Genomic DNA, 16,846 nt, shown 5'->3' with positions numbered 1-16,846 from the left:
TGCGTGGCAGCTGGGCGTGGGGACCCACGAGGGGGAGCGCTCTAACCTCTCTTAATTGGGTATACGCATGTGCGAATCTTGGGGCGAGGCGGGCGCGGGAGGAGCTTGGAGAGGGGTGTCTCAAGACGTGGTGGGTGTTGTCTGTGAAAAAGGAGTCTCGGAATCCCAAGGAGTTACCGAGTGGATCTCCGCAGTATGCTGCCGTGTTTTCGCCTGAGCTGTGGGTCGTGCAGAAAGGGAAAACTCCTGTCTAATTCCGTAGGACAGGCGTGGACTGGCCAGCGTCGAGAACGGCAGATAACATGCCTTTTGATTTACTTGTGGCTGCAGTAGCTTTATTTCAGGGTTAGAGAGGTATCAACTTTCCTTTGACATGGATGTGTTCGCAAAGTTGTTCCATTCCCCTGTTGCTTTCTGTCCCTGATTTCTTAAGCCCGTTCCAGACGTTTTATTCCCAGGCGTCCTGTTATAAAGAGGCGGGAGGGGCTGGGGAGGGGGGGGCTTCCTTCCATATTAGATTGAATCGCTTATATTTAAATCCACACAATTTAAACCGCGAGTAAACTTTTTTGTTTTTGACATTTGGCTCCCTGTGACATTCAACTCACGATTGCTTATGATTCCTTGTCAGTTATTGATTGGGTATGAACTTAGAAATTATTGATAAGTGAGGAAAATTGTTTCAAAGTGATGGCACATTTAGAAAATTACATTTAACCATGAGTTGGCATAATGTTGAATCGTGTAAGCATTTAAAGAATTTTCACACTCTACCAGTAAATTTTATTTTGTAGTTCTCAAACATTTTTGTGTCTTATGGCTAAATGCCCCTATCCTTAACAGTACTTCTTTTTTAGTTCCTTATTTTGCATTATCTGGAGTGGGGAAAGGAATTAATATTTATTATGTACCTATGCTGGGTTTGACATGGTATTACTCCTTTGATCCATATTATTTTATGCAATCATAAGCCTGTGTATTACTCCCATTTTAAAATAATGACACTAAGGTTCAGTAGCTTAACGATCTGTCAAAAATCATAAGGCCATTAACGAACTGGATTTTGAGACTGAGTCATATCTGAATCCATATTCCTGATATGACTAGTTAAATAAGGATTTATATGTACGATATGAAAAAATAGGAAGATGTAGCTAGTGGAATTTGTTGAAGCCTGGATATGTTGTACATAATTACCTAATTACAATGAAAATGGAATTATTATTTGTTCTCATAGGGTTATTGAAGGTGCTAACAAAAAATAATGCTTAATGCAAAATCAGTTGGGGAAAATAAAGGGTATCATTTTTGAGTCACTTCTTCATGTAACACATAATATTCGTGAGTGAACAAGTGCTAATTCCCCTAAATTTCTTCTTCTCTCTCTAATGCAAATTGTTAATTTAAATGGAGGGTAGCCAACATAATTTTTAAAATAATTTTATAATGATTTTCGCTGCAATAAAACCAATGAAAAGTAAATATTGTCATTTCTATAAGATCTAGGAATCTTGTGCATATTATTTTGAAATTGTTTATATTGTAAACTTGATATCTAAAGACCTCATTCAAGCTGAATTTAATAGAATGAAAAGAACACTGATCTGGGAGTTAAGGAGCCCTGGTTTTGGCCTCAGCTCAGTACAAGAATGAATTTTCTAATACTTAAAGGTATCTGAAGTCCATCAGGTACCTATGAGAGATGATGAGTTTTCTGTGTAGAAGTTGTTCAGCTGGAGGCTGGATGAAGACTTGCTGGGGGTGCTCTTGTGAGGAGGCACGGGACTATTTACTAACCCTGGTAAACTTTGATTAGACTCCTACCACAAAAGAATATAAAATACCAGTTTAAACCCCTCCTAGTATCTATCCCTGGGGAGGGCTGGTTGCTGTTTTAGTTTCCTAGGGCTGCTGTAACAGGTGACCACAAATTTAGTGGCTTACAACAAGACAAATTGATTACCTTTTAGTTCTGAAGGTCAGATGTCCGAAAGGGATCTCACAGGCCTAAAATCAGCAAGGCTGCATTCCTTGTGGAATCTTTAGGGGAAAATCTATTTTCTTCCCTTTTCTAGCTTCTGGGAGCTGTCCTCATACCTTGGCTTGTGACCCCTCTCCTTCTTCAACAATCACATCACTCCAATCTCTGCTTCCTTGATGTTACAACTTCTCTCTTACTCTCCTCCCCATCTTTCACTTGTAAGGACCCTTGTCGTTATATTGGGCCAACCCAGATAATCCAGAATCATCTCCCCATTTCAAGATCTTTAATTAAACACACCTACAGAGTCCCTTTTTCCATCTAAAGTTACATACTAATAAATTCCGAGAATTAGGACACAGATAACTTCAGGGGGGGTTCATCATTCTGCCTACCACACTGCCTTTCCTAGAGAGTAGAAATCTTGAATGATCTTTAAAGACCAGGCTTTCCAGACTTTCTTGAAAAGAGTAAAGAGAAATCATATTTCCTACTTGTGAAAAAAAATACAGAGGGGAAAATTGAAATGAAAACTGATTTCGGTTTTCAGAGGAAAATCTTTTTATGTCATAATCTTAAAGATTATTATAAGGGAAGTTTTGAATTAGGTAGTAGTTAAAAATTTATGCAGCTGAGATTCTTAAGAAAGTTACTGCTAAAATCTATAAAAGGGTAATTTGTATAATGGCAATGAAGTAGGTTTGTCATTTGTCAAAGAATGGTCTAAGAGTAAATGTCAAACAGGCATCTACAATTATTTTTCTTTCTCAAAAGGGTTTGAAAAGTAACAGCATTTTCCAGTTTTAATGAAATCGCCTTTAGAATAACCTTCCAACAAGGAGGAAATAAGAAAGACCATAGATTTGTTCATGTTGCTCATGAAATGAGAGTTTGTATATGCACTAAATAAAGTCCTTTTCAGCCTGCACAGAACAGTATTCTTCTCCTCTAAATATTAGCATTTAAAATTAATCTTATAGGGTCTCAAGTACTCCTTTATTATTTTTTAAGTATTTTATTTATTTGTTTAAAGTAGGCTCCACATCCAGCATGGGGCTTGAATTCACAACCCCAAGATGAAGAGTTGTATGCTCTACCAACTGAGCCAGCCAGGGGCCCCTCAAATACTCTTACTTTGATAAAGAATGCTTGTTTTCAAATCATGCCTCTGGCTATGTTAGTATATTTTCAGGTAGTATGTTAGTATATGGTATATGTTATTGTATATTTCTGACCATGTTAGCATATTGTTGGGCAATTCTAAGAGAATGTTACAAAGTTTGAGAACGGTATGTTGTCTGTGTTTAAACTGAGGAAGAAGTATAGATGTTGATGATATAGATTAAGATATAACCGGGTCTTTCTTTTTTTAAATTTTTATTTTATTTATTTATTGAGAGAGAATACGGGGAGAAGGCAGAGGGAGAAGAAGAGAGAGAATCTTTTTTTCTTTTAAAGATTTTTATTTATTTGAGAGAGAGAGAGCGCACGCATGATTGGAGAGAGAGGGAGAGGGATAAGCAGACTTCCTGCTGAGTGTGAAGCCCACCACTGGGCTTGATATCAGGACCCTGAGATCATGACCTGAGCCAAAGTCAGATGGTTAACTTACTGAGCCATCCAGGCACCCCAAGAGAGAGAATCCTCTTCTTCTTCTTCTTTTTTTTTTTAAGGTTTTATTTATTTATTAGAGAGAGAGAGAGCATGAGTTGGGGGCAGAGGTAGAGGGACAGGCAGACTCCCTGCCGAGCAGGGAGCCAGACATGGGGCTCATTCCCAGGACCCCAGGATCAAGAACCGGGTCAAAGGCAGACATCCCGAGAGAGAATTTTTTTTTTTTTAATTAACATACATTATTTGTCTCAGGTACAGGTCTGTGATTCATCAGTCCTACACAAGACACAGCGCTCACCACAAGAGAATCTTAAGCAGGCTCCATGCTCAGCACAGAGCCTGATGCAGGGCTCGATCTCACAACCCTGAGATCATGACCTGAGCTGAAATCAAGAGTCTGACACTTAACTGACTAAGCCACCCAGGCACCTTATTCATTCATTCATTCATTCATTCATTCATTCATTCATTCATTCATTCTAGGTCTTTCTGAAAAAAAGCTCCAAACCTGATTTCCGTTGTCTACCCAACAATGCTTCAGGCTAGTTGTCATGTTCTGCCAACATGTAAATCAGGCACATGGTGAACCAGACAGACACTGGTCTAATTTGGGTGCAGTAAAGTCTTTTAGACTCTAGCCCAGAGGTGATAAACTAGTATCCAAATCAGCCCAAGAGTTGTTTTTTGTTTGGACTAATATTTTAAAGAATTTTGAGTCATTTAGAAGCTTAAAGATAGTGTCTAAAAATCCAGATTTTTGTGTTTTCTTGAAAACATAAATCAGATAACTTGGCAGCACTGGGCTCCTATTGCCCATCAAGCCAACTATTGGCTTGGGTTGAGAAGGCTGCCCCTTATAGTACTATATGGTTTTTGGAACCCATATCACTCATGCAACATATAATATACATTTACACCCAGCAATTTACTTGCCTTCCTGTGAATTAGATTTCCAATTATTTTTATTCCTTTATGTCTTAATCCTGTTGATCACTTCCCCTACCATACCTCTCATAGGGCTCTTCTCCTTTCTCCTCTGCTTTTTCTAGGGTAGGGGAAGAAAAATTTTTCCTCTGCCCTCTCAGTTAATGAATGACACCTATAAATTAAACAGACAAAGACAGATTAACAGGCAAAAAGACATACACATTTTTATTGTTACTTTTTTTTTTAATGTTCATAGTGCTTCACAGGAAAGAAGTGAAAACCCCCAAAAGGTAGTTAGACTTGAAAGTTTATATACCATTTTAACAATGAGTGATAAATTGTGGAGAAGTGACTACAAAGAGAAGGGATTTGAGCTCCTGGGGTGGTAAACTGTGGGAAGGTAAGTATATGGGGGAAACTAATGGAAGATAAATGTTATTTTTAGAAAGGTTTGTTTGTGCAGACTTGACTCGGTGCCAACTTTCTTCATGGCCATAAAACTCTCTTGGGGTGGGGTTAATGGCAGGCCTAGTTTCTCAGAAGTTTCTGTTTGTAGTCAGTTAGTGGAAGCTCTGAGAAGACTTCTTTCTTCAACTGTTGAGTCTCAATTGCCTTCAGTTAAAAATAATCCAAATGCCAAAGTGGCATACTTTGATTCTTTTCACTAGTCATATGGAACTTCTACTATTCACTTAACACACCTTACCCTTCCATTCCTCTGTACTTTGTACAAGTTGTTGCTTCTGCCTGGAATCCCTTTTCCCTCATTCTCTGACTGGCAGCTCAGTCTTTAATACTCGGTTTGGGGGAAGTCTTCCCTGACTGCCTTAGGCACTCATTCTCTACCTCTCAGAGATCCCTTAGTGCTTCATCCCAGGTAACATTCCTGTTCTAGACAGGTGCACATAGATCCCCTCTGTTCTCTCTGCTACTTTGCTCACATTCTACCAGATCCTCAAGGTTTAGTTCAGCTTTACTGCCCCACAAAGAAGGTGTTCTCTCACTGCACCAATTAAAATAAATTTTCCTCTTTGAATTTCTAAGGTGGTGGGGGGTGCCTAACTTGATTGGCTATCATAACTATCTGGGGGACTTAAATGCAGATTCCTGGGCCTTGCCTCCGAGGCATCTTATGTCAGCATTTTTGGGGTGGATTTAGAAATCTGTTTTTCTTAAAACCACCTCAAATGATTTCATAATCAGTCCTTCATAATTTAACATATATTAATGTTATATTTTTATGTTGCTTCTTTAATATGTTCTGATCTTTTCTATCCAGTTGCTATAAAGCTACACATGTCCTACATATTGTTTAGTACATTGATACATACACGATAGGGATAAAAATGTTGATTATTTGATTGACAAGAAAATTTTTCCTTTCTCATGACCAGATTTTGTTTTCTTCTGAAAGAATAAAGTGATTCTTTGCAGGGAATAAATAAGTGTACAATGATGAATTATGCTCTGAGCTCTTGTATCATCCTGGAACTCAGTCAATGCCTATTTAAAACTAGGCTATTCTGGTAGGATATGTTCTCTGCTGACTTAGATTGTTATTAGCAACTTTGTCTCTTATCCTAGTGTAGTGATTCTTTATGGTGTGAGGCAATAGAGTCTTTAAGGAGATTTTTCAAGCCTCCCTCCCTCTCATGACTCCCCAGGAGAACCCCAGCTTGTGACAAGAGATGCTGATTGGGAGTGTGCTGTGAAGAAAACAGGGTGAAACCAGAATAAAGGCTGTAAATCACTGTCCTAAGGAGAGCTTATCAATATGACCATTATGATTAGATAAATGAACATGACACTAATTTTGAATATCCTCAGAAATCTTAGTTTCCAATTCTTTGTAACAGTTATTTACTTAATTTCTTTTTTTCTTAAGTTTTTATTTAAGTTCCAGTTAGTTAACATAAAATGTAATATTAGTGTCAGGTGTACAATTAAGTGATTCCACACTTCCATACATCACCTGGTGCTCATCATAGCAAGTGCACCCCTTAATCCCCATCACCTATTTCATTCAACCCCCCCACCCACCTCCTCCCAGGTAACCATCAGTTTGTTCTCTATAGTTAAGAGTTAATTTCTTTATTATCAGATGGGATCATTGTTTACAAACACAATAAAAATAAGAATAAAATACATTTTAAGCAGGAATAATTGTATTTAATTTTTTGTGTTGGATCACTTTATGTTTTGGAAAATTTGGGTGAAGTAACATATATTTGACACTGTGGGAATCTTGGGACATTATTCTCAACTATTTCCAAGATAGAATTAAGCCCTAATGCCCTAAGGCATCCAGCATATGTAATTATTAGCTTTTCTCCTATGCATCTAGAATACCCTCTGTCTATGTATCATACTTGGGAGGAATGAGAAAAGAGTCACTGAAATCATTTTGTCTAGGCCTCTAATCGCTTTGACAAAGGCTAAATTATGTAGAGCCCATGTTTTTCAAACTTTTGTGTGTATCAGAGTTACTGGGAGGATTTTTAAAACACAGATTGCCAGGCTCTACCCCTAAAGGTTTTGACTCAGTGGGTCTAGGATGAGGCCCCAAAATTTGTATTTCTAATGAGTTCCCAGGTAATAGCTGACACTGCTGGTATAGAGACCATAACTTAAGAATCACTGATCTAGACCAACTCTTATCTTATTTAAAAAAAAGACTCACGTCAATCAGTAAGCAAATAAATATATATCATGACCCAGTACACACAGGTGCGTGCACACACGCACACAGCTGAAACAGTTTTGTGATATAAAGACTCCTTGTTAGGTGCTGTGCACTGGTTTGTTTTTAAAACTCTATTCTATTTATTAAAAAATGCCGATTGGAAGCCACTAAATTGATCTTCTAGATCACTAACAGGTTGTGAGCAGCAGTCTAAAAAACAGTAGATAAGGAAGTCTCAGTGTCTTTAGCTTTAGTTTTTTCACCCAATGGCTTAACTACCCTCATTTTACAGATAAGTACAAGAGGCTCCAAGTACAAGAGCCTAGAAGAGGGCCACCCACTAAGGATTCAGACACATCTGGGGAAGCCAATGGGAAGATATTTGGGGCCCAATGAGAAAACACCTGAGACAAAGCTTGCCTTTAGCATCCTTTAGCAGTGAAAAACCAACATCCAGGTGCTCAATTAGATTGGTTAAAGAACTTACCCTAAACAGAGAGGATGACTGTACAAACTTAATCAAAGACCCTGACTAGAGCTTGTCCAGGAGAAATGATTCTGAGCATATATAGGGTACTGACACTTAAGTGGACTTCTGACTTGGCTCAAAGGAAAACCGTGTCTCATTCCAAATGTAGGAAAAGAGAGCTATAGGAGAACTGTAAGTAATCTTTAAAAAACAACAAAACATTATAGGAGTATCACAGACATTTACATTATAAGGAAGCATTGTTGAATGGCTTAAAGACAAGATGAGGGGCAGGGGAGAGGAAAGGTGTTTGTTCTTTTCTTTGCCCATTTTATTATTGCGACCTTGGAAATTTTGAAAAACTATGGATGACAATGTCGGAAGTATGGGAACATCATCTGCACCAGAAGTGATGTCAGGAACTATGCTATCAGATAGGGATGGATTGCTACCTGGATTTTACTGCGGACTGTCTGAAGACGGAGGATTTTTCAGGGAGATTCACAATCTGTGATTGTTCACCAGGCTGATGTAACCTGCGCCAATATATTTACCTAGGAAAGAGAGTTCCCGTTTGTGTGAACTGATCCGTCCCAGGCCACGCGTAATGGTGAACCGACACCTAAACCCATATTCTCTGATTCTCAACTTTGTGCGTATGAAGCCTGGCAGCCCAGCGTGACCATTAGCGCCTGCCTCTGACTGTGACTACCCCTCCACCACAGCCAAGAGCGGATGGATTCTTGGGAGCCGGAACACTGCTGTGGCTGGGGCTACATGCGCATGCTCAGTTCACTCTGCTCGCCCTTGCCCCAGACCACTGGGTCTGTGTGAATGTGGGCGTCCCAGCACAGCAGCCCGTCTTCTTAGACCTCCCGGTTCTCGGAGCTGCACTGCAGATGTGGAGTTGGAGCAGGAAAGGTGGTTTGCGTCAGATCCCCTCTGGCTATAAGCAGGGAAGATACACAGGGCCTCAGTGGGCGTCCGGTCCTCCAGGTGTCTCTCCTCAGCGGACTTCCAGTGGATGGCCAGGCCAAGGAGTTCTGGTGAGATCCCGCTTCAGGGAAAGAAGTAAACAACTCTGTTTTGGGGCGGGTGGACCTTGGCGTGGAGGTGTGTCCTCCAGACGTTTCTGCTGGTGGCCTGATTGATCCCTACACGGCTCAGACCCCAGACAGATCCCAGGGTGCCTGGGTGCTCACGTGGCCTGCAAAACGCAGTTTGCTCCGCACACCTGCCCTCGGGCGCTCGGCCTTCTAGGCCTACTGAACAGGGCCTGCCCTCTCCCTCCAGGCCATCCTCCTGGGGTTGTGGATCCCCTCAATACACCGTTGATGAGAAGGTTTGAAGGATGGTTACCATCAGACCCCATATGACTTTGCTGTTCTAATGGTATAGGGACCTGTCTGGCAATCCTTGTTTTTAATCCAGAGTGTGTTCCCTGTGTAAAAATACTTCTTTGTGAGGTACAATTTATTGTGAGATACTTTATCAATATAATAGATTTGGAGGGGTGTGCCTGGCTGGCTCAGTCAGTAAAGCATGTGACTCTTGATCTCCGTGTTTCAGGATTTTCCTTTAGTTAGTGCCTGCAGCTCTTGGTTGTTGCTTGGAAGAACGAAGAGGTAGACCTGGGGAAGAGGAGTGGGCAGCAAAGCAAAGTTTATTGAGCAATAGTAAAAAGCTCCCGAAGAGGGAGGGGACCCGAGAGGGTTCCCATTTTGGTAGTCACATCTAGGGGTTTTTATGGCTTCTTGGAAGGTTGTTTTAATCTGATTAACCCTCCACGTGCCTGTCACTCAGTCAGGTGTTTGTCCACCGGCTCATCTACCTATCAGGTAGTTGTTCACGTGGGAAAGGGTGGAGGGCTCCATCCAGGGTGGTTTCCTTTGAGGGTGGGAGCCCCTTGTCCCTGCTTACCTTTCTTCCGACTATCCTTCATTATTTGGTTTGCGAGTTCGAGCCCCGTGTTAGGTGTAGAGATTACTTAAAAATCTTTGAATAAAACAATGGATTTTGGGGAAAGGAAAATACATGACATGCACATGAATTTCTTCCCATTAAAAAAACTGCAGGATCACAAAGTTTGAGTTTAATCCTTTTATACATTTACTATCTAAAGATTCTTCTGGGTTACTTTTTGCCATTGACAAACTTGCACACCATCGTGATATATTGAGATCAATTGGATAGGGTGGTGAGCAATATTGGGGATGACTGTTGTGTGACTGAATGGAGGGTGATGCTTTCACCTGCTACAGGGACTCGTGAAAAAAGACCAGATTTGTGGAACAAGAACATGAGATGAATTCTGGACATGTGGAGACATTTTGACACATTCCTTTGGGACATTCAGATGGAGTTGTTGAATAAGAAATTGGATAAGAGTCCGGAGTTGAGTGGAGAGTCTGGGCTGGAGATGTAGTTCTGTGAGTTACCTCTGAAAGAATGGGACTTGAAGGTGAAGTGTGGATGCAATTAATTACCTAAAGAGAGTAGAGTGAGAGAAAAAAGGGAGACCTTGAGAAACGCCAGTATTTCATGCCAGGTAAAAAGAGATGAAGCTACAGAAGCTAAGAGCAGAGAGGAAGAAAATCAGAGGAGTGTTGTACAATGTATGTTAGGAATAGATTCAGGATGGAGTGTAGTGATGGCTTGTGTTCAATGTTGCAGACAGGTCCAGTAGGATGAAGATCAGAAAATGTCCAATGCATTTAGTTACATAGAGTCATGAATGACTCAGGAAGAGCTGTTTCAGTGTAGTAATGGAGGCTAAAGTAAGATTGAAATATGTTATTGTGTAATTGAGAGCTGAGAAAGTGAGGATGGTGAGCATAGAGAAAAACTTTGAGAGGTTTGATTTTGAAGGTGTCAAGGTGAGAACAATAGAGACGTTGCAAGAAAGATATGTAGACTCAACAAAGCTTTGTTGTTTACATTTACGTTGAGAACTTTTTTTTTTTTTTCAAAGATTTTATTTATTTGAGAGCGAGAGTGAGCACGGGAGCATGAGGGGGTGGGGGAGGGGCGGGGGAAGCAGAGGGAGGAGGGGAAGTAGAGGAGGGGGGAAGCAGAGGTAGGGGAGGAAGCAGAGGGAGAGAGGGAAGGGCAGAGGGAGAAGTGGACTCCCCGCTGAGGTGGGAGCTGGAGGCCACTGCTCTGGGGCTTGATCCCAGGACCCTGGGATCATGATGTGAGCCAAAGGCAGATGCTTAACCAACTGAGCCACCCAGGCACCCCTACACTGAACACATTTGAAGGCCAATGAAAAAGATCTAATTGAAAGTAAGTAATTATATACAAGTGGAAGAAGACCAAATTGGTAATATTTTTCAAAGTTTGGGAGTGGGGAGGAGCCAAAGTATGGACAAAGACTCTTTCCTTTGACCAAACTTGAGTCAGGCTCCTGAGTCCTCTTTCTAACTAGACCCTGACCCTGAATGCCATCCTTATCCAGAGGCCCTGCCCGTTTAGTCCAGTTTTATTTTATGTTTTCAAGATTGTGTTTGTCATAGAGCGCAAGAAGGGGGAGCAGAAGGCAGAGGCAGAGAGAGAAGCAGGCTTCCCGTTGAGTAAGGAGCCGGATGCGGGACTCCATCCCAGGACCCTGGGATCATGACCTGAGCCCAAGGCAGGTGCTTAACTGACTGGGCCACCCAGGCATCCCCAGTCCAGTTTTAGCAAGAATCTTGCTGAGTCAGTTTAACACATATCCCCTACCCTTGATATCTATCTGTTCAACTTTTTATTCCCCGCCCTCGATGTCTTATCACCCTGGTCTGCTTTCAGCAGAAATCCTTTCAGTTTACCCAGTATCCCCTCACCCCTGATGTTCCCTCTTAGTAATTTTCCATCCACTGACCCTCTTCCTGCTCCTAGGCTGTAAACCTCCACCTGTCCTTAATGTACTTGGAGTTGAGCTCAATCTCTCTCCCTTCCTGCAAAGACCCCATTGTAGCAGTTCTCTCAAATAAAGTCTAAAGCGTCATGAATAATTTTTTCTTTAACACTACTAGGGTATGAATGAGCCCTGAAGTTGGAAGGATGGTAATCCATGTTATGCAGTGGTGACAGAGTTGATGAAACTATTCCTCGCAATAACTTGGGAGGCATATAGCTAATAAGGTTTAGCTCTAGGGAATGATGTGGGAAAACAATATTAGAAGCTTATGTAGGTTTCTTGTGGCTGAATTTGCAAGGTATTATTTAGAAGAGATGAACTCAGAAAAGAATTGCTATGTTTGCAATCAGGAATGAAAAAGGGTAGAGAAAGTCTTCAAATTCTGGGATTTACTCTTGGAAGAGACCATTGCTTTCAAACTCAACTAACAAAAGCCTTATTCCCCAAGGCTTTTGGGGAATAAAAGCCAATTAAAACTCAATTTTGTGTCAAGAGTCAAACTTGACAGATGTTAAAACAATGGAAGGAATTAAGATGTTTCAGAGTAGGTGTCCACCTAAGTGTGTTGTGCCCAGTAAATCCCTTCAGTGCCTCAAGGAAAAGAGATGAAATGTGAGGCACTCCTACAGAAACCTTATAAACAAGGTATGCACAATCAATTTATTTGGGGGAGTCTTGAGGTCAAGAAAGCAAGGGAATGTAGTGATCCTGAGAACTCTGCTCCCCCCCCCCAAAAGAAGAAGAATAAAATTAAGGACATAGATTTGAGAAGAATCAAAATATGAAAGACTTGTTTAGGAAAGTTAATCTGGCAACTGAGTCTGGTCAAAGAAGCCTGTGACAGACTCATACATAATGATCTGAATTTCTTGAAAAAGCTGCTCAGAATGCAGGAGGGGCTTATTACCCAGTCCTACTTAAGGATTGGCTAAGGAGGATGATGACTAAGAAGGACCTCCCAGAGGGTGGAACCAGGAGTCATGGAGGAGGCTTCTTCTGGACACTTCTCACCATAGTGGCTCTTATTCCATAGTTCAGAGAGCAAGTGTGGGCATTCTTTCAGCTGCTGAGTATACTATCTCTATTATAAGCTGGGAAATGACTGGAGGGTGGGCCTGTTTGACCACCTGGGGGATGGACTTGAGCTATGACTCCATTGCTCCTGTCCTACAGGGAAGTGGGCATGACAGCATCTCCATTCCCTTCATATGGTGCCAGTTTGGACTCTGTATCTAGCAGATCTGGATTTACTCTGTGTATAGTTACTTTGGAAAATGGCCAAATGTGTACCTGTACATTGGAATACCATACAGAAATGAGAATGTACAAACCATAATTACACACAACTATATCAATGAGTCAACAAAATTGAGTAACAAAAGGAAGACACAAAAGAGTACATAGTGTATGAGTCCCTTTATATAGATCATAAACAGGCAAAACTAATCTCAAGTGGTAGCTTTTATGTGGTAACTTTTGGCGGGGGGGGGGGGGCAGTTAGTGACAGGAGGGAAAAAACATGGGTTTGAGACCTTTCTGAAGGTTTATCAGTCTGTACACTTATGACTTGTGTACTTTATGTATGCTATAAATATTCTTATATAAGTCTTTGGTTGGATCTATATGTGTGTATTAATTTCTTTTAGATATATACTTAGGAGTAGTATTATAACGTCATAGAGTAGTCTGTTTAATTTTATTAACTACCAAGTTTTCCAAAGAAACTGTGGCATTTTACATTCTTACCAGGAATAAGTGAGAATTTCAGTTGCTTCACATCTTTGTCATAGCCAAGCCTTATTATTGTTTGTCTTTTTTACTTTAGCATTATGGTGGGTGTTTCTGGTTTATCTTGTTGTGGTTTAATTTTCATTTCTTTCATGGCTAATGATATCAAGCACCTGTTTGCCATTGTGAATATTTAAAACATGGTCTGGCACAATGTAAGCCTTACATATATGTTTAATGAATGAAGGAATTAGATATCAGAAGATTCAACATCGTGCTTCTTATTAAATATGTTTCTACCTTGAAGCACTGTGCAACGTATGGCTTTTCTTCATTCTTTTTTTAAAGATTTTATTTATTTATGAGAAAGAGAGAGAGAGAGCACGAGCAAGCAGGGGGAGTGGCCGAGGGAAAGGGATAAGCAGACTCTGTGCTGAGCACAAGCTCAATGGGGGACTCCATCTGACGATGCTGAGATCATGACCTGAGCCCAAACCAAGAGTCAGAGGTTTAACTGATGGAGCCGACCAGATGCCAAGGCTCTTCTTCATTCTTAAATGTAAAGTTCCTAAAAATGGTCTTTCCTGTCCTCTTTCTATATATGGTATTGTATACCTAGGTTCTAGTAACAGACGCTCTGGCTCTGTCACTTATTACTTACATGAATTTAGGAAATCATAAACCTTCAGTCTCCTCATTCTGCACAGTGGGTATTATAATAGAAACTACTTTTAAGTGCTGTTTTAAGGATTTTTTTTTCCCCTCAGAAGTCAACAAAATTTTTATTAATTTTTTTTTTTTTTTACTTTTTGGCTTCATTCCCAAGATAATTTTTAAACTTATCATAAAGCATTTTTGATCATCTAGATCAGCTCAAAACCAAACCTTCGTTCATTTATTTGCATTCATGTTTACAATGATTTTGTACTTACAATACCTAATATACTCTCAAAATTTTTTTAAAAAATTTAAATTCAATTAATTAACATATAATGTATTATTACTTTCAGAGGTAGAGGTCAGTGACTCATCAGTCTTATATAATACCCAGTGCTCATTACATCACGTGCCCTCCATAATGTCCATCACCCAGTCACTCTATCCCCCATCCCCCTCCCCTCCAGCAACCCTCAGTTTATTTCCTATAGTTAAGAGTCTCTTACGGTTTGTATCCCTCTCTGATTTTTCTTGTTTTATTTTTTCTTCTCTTCCCCTATGATCCTCTATTTTGTTTCTTAAATTCCACATATCGGTGAGATCATATGATAATTGTCTTTCTCTGATTGACTTCTTTCACTTAGCATAATACCCTCTAGTTCTAGCCATGTTGTTGCAAATGGCAAGATTTCATTTGTTTGGTGGCTGAGTAGTATTCCATTGTATATATACATACTACATCTTCTTTATCCATTCATCTGTCAATGGACATCTGGGCTCTTTCCATAGTTTGTCTGTTGTGGACATTGCTGCTATAAACACTGGGTTACAGGTGTCCCTTCGGATGACTACATTTGTATCTTTGGGGTAAATACCCAGTAGTGCAATTGCTGGGTTGTAGGGTAGCTCTATTTTCAACTTTTTGAGGAACCTCCATACTGTTTTCTAGAGTGGCTGCACCAGCTTGCATTCCCACCAACAGTGTAGGAGGGTTCCCCTTTCTCTGCATCCTCGCCAACATCGTCATTTTCTGACTTGTTCATTTTAGCTGTTCTGGCCAGTGTGACGTGGTATCTCATTGTGGTTTTGATTTGTATTTCCCTGATGTCAAGTGATGTGGAACATTTTTTCATGTGCCTGTTGGCCATTTGTACCTTTTCTTTTCTTTTTTTTAAGATTTTATTTGTCAGAGAGAGAGAGAGCACAAGCTGGAGGAGCAGCAGACAGAGGGAGGAGCAGGCTCCCCACTGAGCAAGGAGCCTGTCATGGGTCTCGATTCCAGAACCCTGGGATCATGATCTGAGCTGAAGGCAGATGCTTAACCGACTGAGCCACCCAGGCGCCCCCAAAAGCTTTTTATCTTGATGAAGACCCAGTAGTTCATTTTTGCCTTTGTTTCCCTTGCCTTTGGAGCTGTGTCTAGCAAAAAGTTGCTGTGGCCAAGGTCGCAGAGGTTGCTGCCTGGTTCTTTTCTAGGATTTTGATGGACTCCTGTCTTACATTTAGGTCTTTCATCCATTTTGACGTTTTTTTTGTTTGTGGTGTAAGAAAGTGGTCCAGTTTCATTCTTCAGCATGTCGCTGTCCAGTTTACTCAACACCATTTGTTGAAGAGACTTCTTTCCATTAGATACTCTTTCCTGCTCTGTCAAAGATTAGTTGACCATAGAGTTGAAGGTATGTTTCTGGGTTTTCTATTCTGTTCCATTGATCTGTGTGTGTGTTTTTATGCCAGTACCATACTGTCTTGATGATTACAACTTTGTCATAGAGCTTGAAGTCTTGGATTGTGACACCACCAGTTTTGGTTTTCATTTTCAACATTTCTTTGCTATTCGGGATCTTTTCTGGTTCCATACAAATTTTAGGATTATTTGTTCCAGCTCTGTGAAAAAAGTGGATGGTATTTTGATAGGGATTGCATTGTATGTATAGATTGCTCTGGGTAGCATAGACATTTTAACAATATTTGTTCTTCCAGTCCATGAGCATGGAACATTTTTCCATTTCTTTGTGTCTTGAAAGAAATTTCATGAGTGTTCTATAGTTTTCAGAATACAGATCCTTTACCTCTTTGGTTAGGTTTATTCCTAGGTATCTTATGGTTTTTGGTGCAATTGTACATGGGATCAACTCCTTAATTTCTCTTTCTTCTGCCTCATTGTTAGTGTATAGAAACGTAAATGGTTTCTGTGCAGCGATTTTATAACCTGCGACTTCGCTGAATTCCTGTGTGAATTCTAGCAATTTTGGGGTGGAGTCTTTGGGTTTTCCACTTGGAGTATCATGTCATCTACGAAGAGTGAGAGTTTGACTTCTTCTTTCCTGATTCAGATGCCTTTAATTTCTTTCTGTGGTCTGATTGTTGAGGCTAGGGCTTCTAGTATTATGCTGAACAGCAGTGGTGATAGTGGACGTTCCTGCCATGTTCCTGACCTTAGGGGAAAAGCTCTTAGTTTTTCCTCATTGAGAATGATATTCACTTTGGGCTTTTCACAGATGGCTTTTATGATATTGAGGTATGTTCCCTCTATCCCTACACTGTGAAGAGTTTTTTTTTTTTTTTAAGGATTTTATTTATTTATTTATTTGACAGAGATAGAGACAGCCAGCGAGAGAGGGAACACAAGTAGAGGGAGTGGGAGAGGAAGAAGCAGGCTCATAGCAGAGGAGCCTGATGTGGGGCTCAATCCCAGAACGCCGGGATCACGCCCTGAGCCGAAGGCAGACGCTTAACCGCTGTGCCACCCAGGTGCCCCTGTGAAGAGTTTTAATCAAGAAAGGATGCTGTACGTTGTGAAATGCTTTTCCTGCATGTATTGAGAGGATCGTATGGTTCTTGTCCTTTCTTTTATTTATGTAGTGTATCACATTGATTGATTTGCAG

Source organism: Ursus americanus, chromosome 7 (genome assembly GCF_024610735.1).
Source record: "Ursus americanus isolate L20-20 chromosome 7, mUrsAme1.1.p, whole genome shotgun sequence".
Classification (NCBI taxonomy): domain Eukaryota; kingdom Metazoa; phylum Chordata; class Mammalia; order Carnivora; family Ursidae; genus Ursus; species Ursus americanus.
The sequence above is the reverse complement of the archived record's forward strand: the minus strand, read 5'-3'. Positions refer to the sequence as shown.